We start from the raw sequence: 13,225 nt of genomic DNA on the forward strand, positions 1-13,225 counted from the left end.
ATTTTTATTTCTCTTGAGAAAAGATGTAAGAATGGGATTTCTGGGTCAAAGGTGTATGTTTAACATTTTGGGAAAACAGGCAAAGCAATGGGCTTCCCCAGTGGCTCAGCAGTAAAGAATACGCCTACCACACAAGAGACATGGATTCAGTCACTGGATAGGGAAGATCTCCTGGAGCAGGGTATAGCAACCCACTATAGTATTGTTGCCTGGAGAATCCCACGGACAGAGGAGCCTGGTGGGCTACAGTCCACATGGTCCCAAAGAGTCAGATGTGACTGAGCACAGCACAGGCAAAGTAACAAGGATATATTTACAGAACAGAGAATTGTAGACATTATTTTATAATAACTTTTTTCACCTAGCACAAAGTATTTGTTTTAATTGTAAAAGAAAACTTTAATTATAAAATTGCCATATTCTTCTTATAAATAATTCATATATTCAGAAGAGTGTAAGGTAAACATAGAAGTCCCTCGTGCAGTTGCTTACTTTCCAGATTTTTCAGGCATATACAAATACATATGGATAAATATAAACATATGTGTGTATACAAATATGTACATGTAGATACATACAGAGACGTCTATATTATTCCACAAATGGGATCCTATTATAACAATATTTAACAACTTACTTTTTAAACATATAAAACTTGATCATCGCTTCTTACCAGTGCATAGAGATTTACTCCATTGCTTTTTTTTTCCTTCCAGTTTTTTTGAGACATAATCTACATAAGATTAGTAGTACTGTATAAGCTTAAGCTGTAGTGCATGATTATTTGACCCACATACACCATGAAGTGATTATCACAAGTCCAGTTACCATCTCCCATAGGTATTGTAAACTTTAAAATGTAGTCATAACCTAGAAGTTCAAAGTCACATTTTACTTGGTGGGAATTTTTAGGACTTCAGCCTGGGAGACAGCATCTCAAGTGACCCTGAGAGAGCTGCTCCAAAGAGGCAGGAGGAGGAGTCAGTTTATACAGAAGTTTGCAGCAAGGGGCAGGTAGTTTGAACACTGAAAGATTATTGTTAATTAAGGAAAATCAGATATCTCAGTTTAGGGAATTAAGTGCTTTTCTATGTAAGGGAAGATGCAAGAGTCTGGACTTACTGAAATCATTCCTTTCACGTGCATCTCAGCTATCTGGGGCCAGCAGCCTGCAGTTTGATTACTCATATTCTTAGCTCCTTGCTCACCATAGGGAGTGGTGGCAGCTTGTGGTAGAAGCTCAACTGCTGTTAGATAGCAGGCATTGTTCTTCCTGGGCTCAGAAATTCATATCTGGAGGGCTGGCTTCTCGGATGCCTGGCACATCCTTCTTTATTGATATGGCAGGAAATATTCCATTTCACAGTACAGAAGTAAAGAAACATAAAAATTTTTTTCTTGTGATGAGAACTTTCAGTACCCATTCTCTCCAAAATGTTCACACACAACATACAGCAGTGTTAATATATTTAACATGTTGTACACGGCATCTTTGGTACTCATTTATCTTCTAACTAGAAGTTTGTACCTTTTCACAGCCTTCATCCAATTCTTTTCCCTATGCTGCCTTCCACTTCTGGTTACCACAAATGTTGTCTCTTTTGTAAATGTTTTTGAAGTGTAATTGACAAACAACACTATGCTAGTGTCTGATACATAGTGATTTAGTATTTCTTTGAATGGAATATAATCTATAGAAATATTGAATTACTATGTTATACATCTAAAACTAACTCTGTATATCAACTATACTTCAATAAAAATAATTTAAAAAAGAAAGACAGATATTTAATAGAGAATAGAGCACTCATAGATGTCAATACTCCAGGCCTTGGCTTCCTCATTAGCAAGATGGGAATAATATCTACCCTAATTCTTGCCACCATTGCAGTGGTCAGAATGGATAATGCATTCAATACATCATAAAGTGCCAAGCTGCACAGCATGGAAAAAGCGCCAAAGGGATTCCAAAGGAGGGGAGAGAGGAAAGGGTTTAAGCAGGACTGGATCAAGAAGGACCTGCCCCCTTGTATATTTGATGAAATCTGCCCAACAGGTGGATGGATGTATGGACATACAAATAGGTGGGCAGATGACATAGCCTCAAGGAATAAATAATAATTTAAAGACTTTAGGGAGGATATTAGATGTATATTAATTAGAATGTGTGTTTGTGTGTGTGTGTGTGGTGTTTGTGTGTGTCTGACTGTTTGCAACCTCATGAACTGTAGCCCGCCAGACTCCTCTGTCCATGGTATTCTCCAGGCAAGACTACTGGAGTGAGCAGCCATTTATGTCTCCTGCTTGGCATGCAGATTCTTTACTACTGAGCCACCTGGGAGGCCCTTTAATTATGATACATGTTTTGAAAAATCACATTGGCATAAAGAAGTTTCCCAAGAACTTCACCATACCTATTTCTCGTTTTGGTGCTCAACTGAGGCAAGAGCGACAACTGGCTAGTGTGGTCCTGCAAGAAAGATGATGCTCCTGTGAAAGAAAAAGCATCATCTTGGCTCTTGCTTTAAAAATTATGTTATACCGAACTCCAGACTTTCTTAATATTATTTCTGTACTGTGCTGTTCTTTGTCGCTCAGTCATGTCCAACTTTTTGTGACCCCATGGACTGCAGCCTGTCTGGCTCCTCTGTCCGTGGGGATTCTCTAGGCAAGAATACTGGAGTTAGTTGCCATGCCCTCCTCCAGGGGATCTTCCCAACCCAGGGATTGAACCCAGGTCTCCTGCATTGCAAGCAGATTCTTTACCAGTTGGGCTATTTTCTACTAAAAGTGAAAAAAAAAAAAGTTATGCAAGGAATAGAAAATGAAAGGGGAGAAGTGCACAAGTTGATTAAAGAATGCTTACTTTTGTGTGGTGAAAGTCTAAGATAAGCTTCTCTTTCCTAAACTTTGCTGGTTGCCCAAGTCCCTCCCTTACTGAGGTAGCCAGATGCATTGCTCAGGGTTAGGGAGGAGATATACTATCCTCTTTGCTGCTGCTGGAGCTCATGGAAGTCTTCGGAGACTAGAAGCCAAGCTCTTTCTCACCTTTGAGCTGGTGTCTCCTGTTTCCTTCACCCAAATGCTCTTTTCTCTTTCTCAAGCCTGGTTCTTTCTTATTATTCAGGTCTTGGCTTAAATATTATCACAGTGAGGATTCCCTGTTCACCCAGGACTTTCAACCACAACATCCTGTTTTAATTTTCTCTAGAGCTTGTACTAGTGTCAATATTTTTCATGTATTTATTCGTTTGCTTTCTTATTGTCCTCCTTCCCCACTGGAACACATGCTCTCTGAGGGGAAGGACTTTGTCTTTTTTTTTTTTTAATTATTGTGCGCACATGGCTTCTCTCTAGTTGTGGTGCATGCACGGAGCTCAGTTGTTATGGTGTGAGGGCTTAGTTGCCCCTGGGCAGGTGGGATCTTAGTTTCCCAACCGGGTATCCAACCCATGTCCCTAGTATTGGAAGGCAGATTCTTAACCACTGAACTATCTGGGGAGTCCTATGACTTTGTCTTATTTGCATTATATCCCCAGTGCCTGGTTCCTGCTGAATAGTGGTAGCTCAATAAATATTTGATGAATGAATGAATGAGGTCACTCCTTAAAGAAGAGGAAGAGAAGGGGAATGATGACCACTGAGGAACTACCCAGAATAAACTGAGAAGAAACTGGCAGTGATTTGGGTTTAGACTCAAGAAGCAAGATGAGGCTTTCTGCCTTCTAGGGCTTTGTGTGTGTTAAGTCGCTTCAGTCATGTCCCACTCTTTGAGACCCCATGAATTGTAGCCCACCAGACCCCTCTGTCCATGGGATTCTCCAGGCAAGAATACTGGAGTGGGTTGCCATGCCCTTCTCCAGGGAATCTTCCCGACCCAGAGATCAAATCCAAGTCTCTTAAGGCTCCTGCAGGCAGGAGGAATCTGGCAGGCAGATTCTTTCCCGCTAGTGCCACCTGGGCTTGAGAGACGGCATAATTTCATCTCTAGAAAAATCGAGAAAGTTTCATTTTCATAACATCTAGTTCTGTCACTAGAGGATTCATATGTGCTGCACAATTAAATTCAAAACAAGTGTCTGATTTGATTGGCAAGATTTTATTAATGATTTAAACAATAGACTTAGTGTCCCTAATTATATATGTGACATTTGACCAAAGTAAATATAAAAATATTTCTAATTTCTTTGAAACACTGTAAGTTTCACATATTGTAAAACTTTTTAGAATTTCAGAGAGGCCATTGATTTTTCTAAAGACAGAGAGATGGTATGGGGAGGGAGGTAGGTGGGGGGCTCAGGATTGGGAACACGTGTACACCTGTGGTGGACGCATGCTGATGTATGGCAAAACCAATACAGTATTGTAAAGTAAAATAAAGTAAAATTTAAAAAATAAATAAAGACTCCTCTGAAAAGATAATTAAAGCTGTTTGCCCTAGCTTTCAAATATATTTTTCATTTTTATCTAATTGTAAGTTCTTTTAAATCTATACTTGGCTAAATAATACATAGGATTAAGATAATATGATTTTGTTTAATTCTAACAATTTGAATTTAACCTGTTGATAAAGCTCATTTTCAAGAGGAAGGGTACAAATCTCCAGTTGGTTATGTTGAAATTCTAACTGATTTAAAGTCTAACTTTTCCCCTGGGCTTTAAACACCAGGGATGGGAGAGACAGGCTAAACCTGCTGAGAGTGTTTGGGAGCAACTGGTCTTCACACCAGATAACAAAAGAATCAATGAAAGGAAGGGCAAGAAAGAAGAGAGTGGAAGGTAAGCAAGGAGGGGAGTTCTCATAGTAAGAGAGATAAGTTATAAGCATTTGCTAAAGGCAGACACACTATTTAAACACTTGCAAGTGAGAAGCTGTTTGACTATCTTGTAGACCAGGCCAATTTATTTAAAATCTAACCAGTCATCTAGATCAGTGCTGCCCCATAGCTGTGGCTCCTGGAGACTCAAAATGTGAAATGTACAACTATGGAACTGAATTTTTAGATTTTAATTGATATAAGTTTAATTTAAATTTAAATAGTCACATGTGACTGGTGGCTGTCATTGAATAGCACACATCTGGATACTCAGCTAAATTATGTTTTAATTTACTGTTTCTCAGAACATTAAAGACATCATAGCTATGCTTTAAAATTAATGTAGGGAGCTAGTATTTGGGACAAGTGTAGATCCAACCACAAAAATGTTGAGGAGTAGCAATAGCGAGAATCTCCTAACCACCTTCTCATTGTGCCTAATGTTCTCGTGTTTCCCTTTTTGGAAACTAAGACGCAAGTTTCTCCTGTTTCTTTAGTGCTTTTAGCAGAGATTGAAAAAAAAAGTCCAACCACCATGTCTTCATCTGAAATAGTACCCATCTGGACACTTACTATTCAGTTATTTGTTCTTGCCCTGAAGAATTCAGTTGACTGCTGGTATTCAATTTTTTCTTGGTGATAATCATTTTGGAGATGGAGAGTTGTTGGCTTGCTATACTATCAGTTAAAATCCTTTGGGCTGCCTATGTTTTCAGACCCCCTAGAACTACCTGATGAGATGGCAAGCTGGAGGAGGGTCCAATGGAAATGCATTAGAGTACAATTATTCTGGAGATAATCCATTTTTAAACTTCGTCTTTCTTTTCCTCAACTACAAGTCTTTCGGTGGTGATGGCGGCATGGGATGGTGTGGTTTTGGCTTTATTTTCTTTAAGAGAAGAAGAAAGGCAATCCAAGATGTCCTAGAACTGCAGGGCTGGACGTCCTAGATTTGTAGGTAACACAAGCAGTCTAGAAGAGACAGGCAATATAGGATGCCTGCTGTGTGCCTACTTTTATACCTTACTGCTGGTAAGTGTCTATTGTGCAAGAGTGAAAAAAGGATTTGGAGCCTTAGACATCCAAAGAAATGCATCATTACAAATAGTCCTATATTGATGCTTTTGAACTGTGGTATTGGAGAAGACTCTTGAGAGTCCCTTGGACTGCAAGGAGATCCAGCCAATCCATTCTGAAGGAGATCAGCTCTGGGATTTCTTTGGAAGGAATGATGCTAAAGTTGAAACTCTAGTACTTTGGCAACCTCATGCGAAGAGTTGACTCACTGGAAAAGACTCTGATGCTGGGAGGGATTGGGGACAGGAGGAGAAGGGGATGACAGAGGATGAGATGGCTGGATGGCATCACTGACTTGATGGACGTGAGTCTGAGTGAACTCCGGGAGTCGGTGATGGACAGGGAGGCCTGAGGTGCTGCAGTTCATGGGGTCGCAAAGAGTTGGACACGACTGAGCGACTGAACTGAACTGAACTGAACACTTTCAGTGGAGTTGGACCATGGAGGGCGCTAGACCTCTCTCCTAAAACAGAAGAACACAGTAAAGTTTGGGTGTTACAAAATTAGGTTTTTTTCACACAAAATTATTTTTGTTAAATTTGACCTTTCAAATTTTGTACCATCACTGTGAATTCATAGTATAAATTTTTATTCATATTATTTATTCTTTTTTAAAAATTTATTGAATATAGTTGATTTACAATATTGTGTAAATCTCTGCTGTGCAGCAAAGTGACTCAGTTATACATATATATATAGATACATAATCTTTTTCATATACTTTTCCATTATGGTTTAATCACAGAATATTGAATATAGTTCCCTGTGCTTGCTTGTGTCCCTTGTTGCCAGACAGTTAAATTCTTGATATAGCAGTCCTTACATGGGGGCAGCAGTGAAATATTTCTTCCACTCTCACTATCCTCCTATGCCTTCCAAAAACTTGAAAATAAAGTTGCCTCTGAAGATCATCTCCCAGGTGGCGCAGTAGTGAAGAATCTGCCTGCCAACACAGGAGACACAGGTGACTCGGTTTTGATCCCTGGGTCAGGGAGATTCCCCCTGGAGAAGGAAATGGCAATCCACCCCATTATTCTTGCCTGGAAAATTCCATGGACAGAAGAGCCTGGAAAGCTACAGTCCATGGAGTCGCAAAGAGTTGGACACAACTGAGCATGCAGATACTGTACAATCTGTGGATAAAACCCTAAAATCTATCTACGTGGCAGTCATGGAGTATACCATACAGATGTCCCTCAGGAGAGAACCTGAGTTAAGAACTGTCATTAGCTGGTAGCCTCCAGCTGACATGCTGCTACTGCTACTGCTGCTAAGTCACTTCAGTCGTGTCTGACTCTGTGCGACCCCATAGACAGCAGCCCACCAGGCTCCCCTGTCCCTGGGATTCTCCAGGCAAGAACACTGGAGTGGGTTGCCATTTCCTTCTCCAATGCATGAAAGTGAAAAGTGAAAGGGAAGTCGCTCAGTCATGTCTGACTTAGGAATCTACTAAGATGCATGCCAAGGCCACCAGGCTATTCCCAGTCAATGGCAGAAATACTAGAGCCAGGCCCTCTCCTACCCAACCCAGGTCTCCTCTCCTTGCGAGAGCTTCTTGATGCTGCGGCCCAGCTTTTACTCAGGACTGCACTGTTACCCAAAGTTCTTCCAACCCAACCCCACTTCTTTCTCTAACTCCTTTCACAGGTGCCAGTCTGCATTGCAGTCTGAGGCTCCCCATCTACTCTTGCCTTTATCTCCCACAGGCATTTCTTGGACACCTAAGTCTGTACTAGTGTTTGCCTCCCAGAGGACCAAACCAACACCATACAAAATGAAAGAGATTAGTTCCCTTGACTCACCAAGGAGAAGTAACCTTGAAGGGCATTCTCAATGGTGAGAATACAAGCTGGGTCTGCTCTATTCAACACTGTATATCCAGGACTTAGTGCAGCAATTGATATAAAGGAGACTCTCAAAAACTTATGAAAGGAAGAGAGGGAGGGAGGAAGGGAAGATTTTGGATTAGCTGAGATTTAAAAATCTAATTGAACTTTGTCGTTGTGTTGCTATTGGTCAGTCGCTAAGTCTTGTTTGACTCTGTGCAACTCTAGCGCGGCAGCACGCCAGGCTTCCCTGTCCTTCACCATCTCCCAGAGTTTGCTCAAATTCATGCCCATTGAATCAGAACTGCAGCATTATAAGGAAAAACATGTAGTCAGAAGAGGCTGGTCAGTTTGGCATTTAGAAAAGGGAACTTCAAAGAGTAAAAATGTGTTATTGTATTCTCAGCACTGTCTAGGGACGATGTATATACACATTCAAAGCCGAATCCTTATCTACATATGCATAAACAGTACATGTGCAGAAAATGCTGGGCATATTATACATATATGTTCATATATTACTTTGTTCAGAATTCTCAATGTTTACCAAAAATAAAGCACAAAGTTCAAAGGAAAATGAAACAAACGAACAAAATCTCTCCACACTGCCAATGGAAACATTACCAATTGAGAAAACAGACAATGCCAGCTCCAGACACAGACACAGCACTTCTGTTGGTACAACTTCTCATTTGGGCAATTAGCTCTATACAGAGAGCCAGGATACTCCTGTCATTAGCGTCTGGCAAACATCCCTCAGTTAGGATGTTGCAATTGCCGTGTCCCTGAGAAGAGGCTCTGGACTCTGTCAAGAGCTGTAATCCTATTAAATTCCATCAAACAAGTCTCATGCAAATTTTTAAAATGAATAACCACTTAATATCCACAATAAATATATGTTGATGTGCAAACCTTTGGGGTTTATTTAAATTTATGCAAAGTGATATTTTCTTACATATATCTTCTTTTGCAATTATCTTAGTGGAAAAAAATACGTATTCAGAGTTCAACTCGTTTCTTAGGAAAAATGAAGTTTTCGTTGGGATTATTTCAAAAGCATTTACAAGACTATAAAATGTCTTTAGAACTCTGAAGTCAAAGGCTTTGGGACACATACTTGAAGCTAGTTTTATTAACAGCATGGATTTAGAACTGTGTTCATAGCCATAATTTATACATATTTATATATAAACATTCACGTACTATACTGCATATAAATTCTTACACATAAGTTTATATTAATAAATTCTTTATATATAAAGTTTTCAGAGAAATTCTTAAATTTAATTTTGTTTAATTTTCATTCATTCTCAAATTGCAATATCTCTACAGAAATGCTAAAAAGAAAACAAACTGCATAATTCACAGCACTCTAAAAAATGTCTTAATGATTCAGTCTCATAGTTCTACAGTCTTTGTTTACATATAATATTTATTTAGATAATGGCTTTTAGCTAGTTACCTCACTTTTTCAAAAGCAATAACCCCTAAACAATCTTGCAACTCATAACAAACAAGGTTCAGATTGCAAACACAAATTCTTTTATTCCAGATGTTTAATGAGCAATGAATGTGAATCTTTTCCTTGAGGGACAAATAAAAGACAATTGAATGGACGTAGATTTGCTAGTTCTGCCTGTGGTTAGAATTGGTTTCTCCCAACAGCAGTTTAGAAGAGCGATGAGTAAGCAGGAAGTGACTTGTGAATGGAGTTAAAACAGAAAAAGATAAGCCACCATTCCTCTTAGGAAGTCATGTTCAGCCTGTCGTTGCAGTAATGACACTCGAAAATTATCATTGATTTTCTCTATTAGTAACTGTCCCAAAATCAAAGAAGGACTTGGATTGAAAACACACTCTTCAAATCCCTGGATACAGTTTTATGGTAGAAGAGGCACATCAGAAAGGACAGGGAACAAAATGGACACCAGTGTCATCTTCGGGTGGCAACATTAATGGGGATTTTTTTCTTTCTCTTTTTAAATGTGGTCCAGATTTTATATCATGAGCATGTATTTCCTTTTTACTCAGGGAAATTTTGTCTTAAAAAATAAAAAGAAGAAGACATGGTGAGCGAAGATGAAAACCCATATAGCTTAAGAGAGAGTTTCAGTTTTTGCTCCTTGGTGCTGGTTAGGGTTGGGTCTGACACCCAACTCTTGAGCTTTGAGAATCAGTGAGGAGGGCATAGGACCTCAGGATGGTCTAGGGCAAAGGGATCTGAGCTAATACTCTGTGGTACTCTGGTATTTCTTGTTCCAGACTCCTGGTTCCTTGTTAGTGGGCAATCATGGTGGCATTCCTCTAATCTTTGGGGTCCCATCACTTTCCCCCAAGTGACTCCACTGCACTGCCTTCTTGAAGACAGCCGCCATCTTGGCATGACTTATGAGTAAAGTTGAGTCCTGATGACATAGCTGGATGAGTTAGCTACAAAAAGCATCCAAATGACTTTTTTTAACTTAATTATGGGATGTATATCTAATGAATAAAAAGAAACCTCTTACCTACAGTTAATAAAAATCATTCTTTTAGGCAAATGTTTATCCCCAAAAGTCAACCTAATAAAATCATTCGGAGGTGTTTTGGTTTGATTTGGTCATGTGGATAATTATACTCTTTACTTCATGGCCCTCCGTATCATTAATGTTCCACTCACTGAGGACTTTTTAGGATCGAGTTAGTTTTTTGATTAACACTGGTGCTTTTATCTTTTCTCATGACCAAGTCTCCTTATTCTGTGGTAGAATCTTGGGTTTCCACCAGAATCTTTTCCAAATTCTTGGAGGTTCATCTTCATGTGGAAATTGAATATCTTGTTTCTCTGAAGCATTTACCTCAGGCTCACTCCTCTTTCCTATAACATCTGCTTACATGCTGCTTCCAGAGGGTAGAAGAAGCTTTTTGCCAGTACCTCCAGTAGAAGAGATGCAGGTTTGATCCCTGGGTCAGGAAGATCCCTTGGAGAAGGAAGTGACATCCCACTCCACTATTCTTGGAGAACCCTGTGGACAGGGGAGCCTGGCGGGCTACAGTCTGTGGGGTTGCAAATAGTCTGAGGCAACTTAGCACTAAACAACAACAGAAGAGTCCTGGGAGAGCTCTCTGATTGGACAGTCCTTGGTCACACGCCCCAAGGCGGGCAGGTGAGGCAGAGGCTGGAGAAACACTGAAAATGGAATCAGTGTTCCTGGGCGCATATATACAGTGTATATCCATCAACTCCAGGCACCATCTCCATATACACTGAACTTAGAATCCCCTGCAAGGCTCTGTTGAATTGATGTGCAGTGTTGATCAAGAGCTTGGACTTTCTAGTCAACGTGAGTTCAAATTCTAGCACTTCTTTTATATATGGCAGGTTTTGGTTTATTGGTTAACCTCTATAAATCTCAGAATCTTCACCTGTAAAAATAGTGATAATCATTTTCACTATATAGGGTTTTTGAGATAATTAAACAAAATATTGTTGTAAAGCATTTATATCACAGTTTCTGGTGTATAATATTGAAAGTGAAAGTGAACGTCACTCAGTCCAGTCGTGTAAGGTCATGGACTATACAGTCCATGGAATTCTCCAGGCCAGAATACTGGAGTGGGTAGCCTTTCCCTTCTCCAGGGGATCTTCCCAACCCAGGGATCAAACCCAGGTCTCCCGCATTGCAGGTGGATTCTTTACCAGCTGAGCCACAAGGCAAGGCCATAATATTAGTGCTCAGTGAAAGTCAGAGATGGTGACGATGATGATGGTGATGATGCCGATGGTGATGATTTATCATGGAGTGCTTCCGTTGGACAGAGTTTCATTCCAAACCAGGAAAATGTTGCCGACCTCTTTGTCCCAAATGGGCAGATGAGTGGAGTTGGTTTCATTCAACACACATTAGGTTTCTTCAGGACCTGTTTACATAAAGACCACCTGGAAGCCAACTTCCTCAATCAGTTCAGTTGCTCAGTCATGTCCGACTCTTTGCAACCCCACAGACTGTGGCATGCCAGTCTTCCCTGTCTATCACCAACTCCCAGAGCTTGCTCAAACTCATGCCCATCGAGTTGGTGATGCCATCCAACCATTTTGTCCTCTGTTGTCTCCTTCTCCTCCCACCTTCAATCTTTCCCAGCATCAGGGTCCTTTCCACTGAGTTTGTTCTCACATCAGATTTCCTCAGTAGAGACAGGTTAATGGAACTTTGTATATTCCCTTGTCTTGGACATTAATCATAATTGTGCCAGTCATTATTTTTTCAGTAGCTTTTTAGTATTGAGGGAAATTGATACAACATGCAATTCTTATCACGCACAAAGAGTTGAGCTCCTAGCTTTTCTTGCAGCTGAGATGCAGGCACGTGACATGAACATTACCATATGCACTTGCAGAAGACCCATTCAAGAGATCCAAGACAAGAGGGTCTGTGATGAGCTTTCATTCTGTAGGTGGCAGCAGAGCTGTCTGGCCTTTGAGGTAGGAGTGTTGGAGACTGAATTTCACTGGGCAGAAATCCATGTGCTGTGCTCACAGAGGTGGCAGTGGCAACAAGTTGAAGCACTTGCATTTAGTGCTTAGCCTTGGTGGCAGCAATGTCAACAGATTTCTCATGGGGCCATTTCTGAAGCAAGGTTTTGCCTATTATTCTGGGGGAAATAGCCTTGAAATAAGTTTCTCCAGTTCTCTTAATGGTAATATAAACTACCTTCTATTTTAAAATACATTCCTTATACTGCTTGAGCCAGCCAGAATAAACTCAGTTGTTTGAAGCTAAGAAGACTAACCAGTACAATTCCCTTCCAATGTTCTGTTCTTTAGGAGGAATACTATGTCTACTATTCATCAAAAAAAAAATAAAATAATGAACTTTTAATTTCCAAAATCCTTGGTCACAAGAACAGAGTATCTGTGCACAAGAATTCAAAGATTACAGACTGTTCCTGAATGTTGATAGTATCTAGAAAACTGAATTCAGGAGAGGCACTTCATCACTTAAGTATTAATATCATAACTCTACACTATTATATTTTCCTAGATAAAAGAACACAGGGAGATTCCAGTGTGACAGTTTTGAAGAATGACACGCGTTATGGAAACAAACATCCTGAACATTTTATTGTCACTAACTTGGGCTGCATAAAAAAAACTTACACGTTGCTTTCCATATACTTTTCATTTTCTTTATACATTTGGAGCACTTATAAATCCTGAGACTCGTGTGCTGTAGTTGGAGCAGTGTCGAGTTCAAGGGAGCACAGAGCACACCTGAGTTCCAGATACGGCTCGTCCTCTAAGAGAACAAATGGGAGGGATGTGAGGATAGAACCCAGCTCCCTATTATGTCCTCTCTTGGCCTCTCCTCCTCAATCTGATGCAGAGCCCTGGATTGTGGTTCAGGTGCCTTTCAGGGTAATTAGAGATGGTCATATCTGAGATTAAAAGGCCACTTAAAATGTACTGAAAACAAGTTCCAAATTTTCACAGCAGATAATGAAAAAGTGCTTAGAATGTTACCTTCA

The sequence above is a fragment of the Ovis aries genome, chromosome 1, assembly GCF_016772045.2.
Source record: "Ovis aries strain OAR_USU_Benz2616 breed Rambouillet chromosome 1, ARS-UI_Ramb_v3.0, whole genome shotgun sequence".
NCBI lineage: Eukaryota > Metazoa > Chordata > Mammalia > Artiodactyla > Bovidae > Ovis > Ovis aries.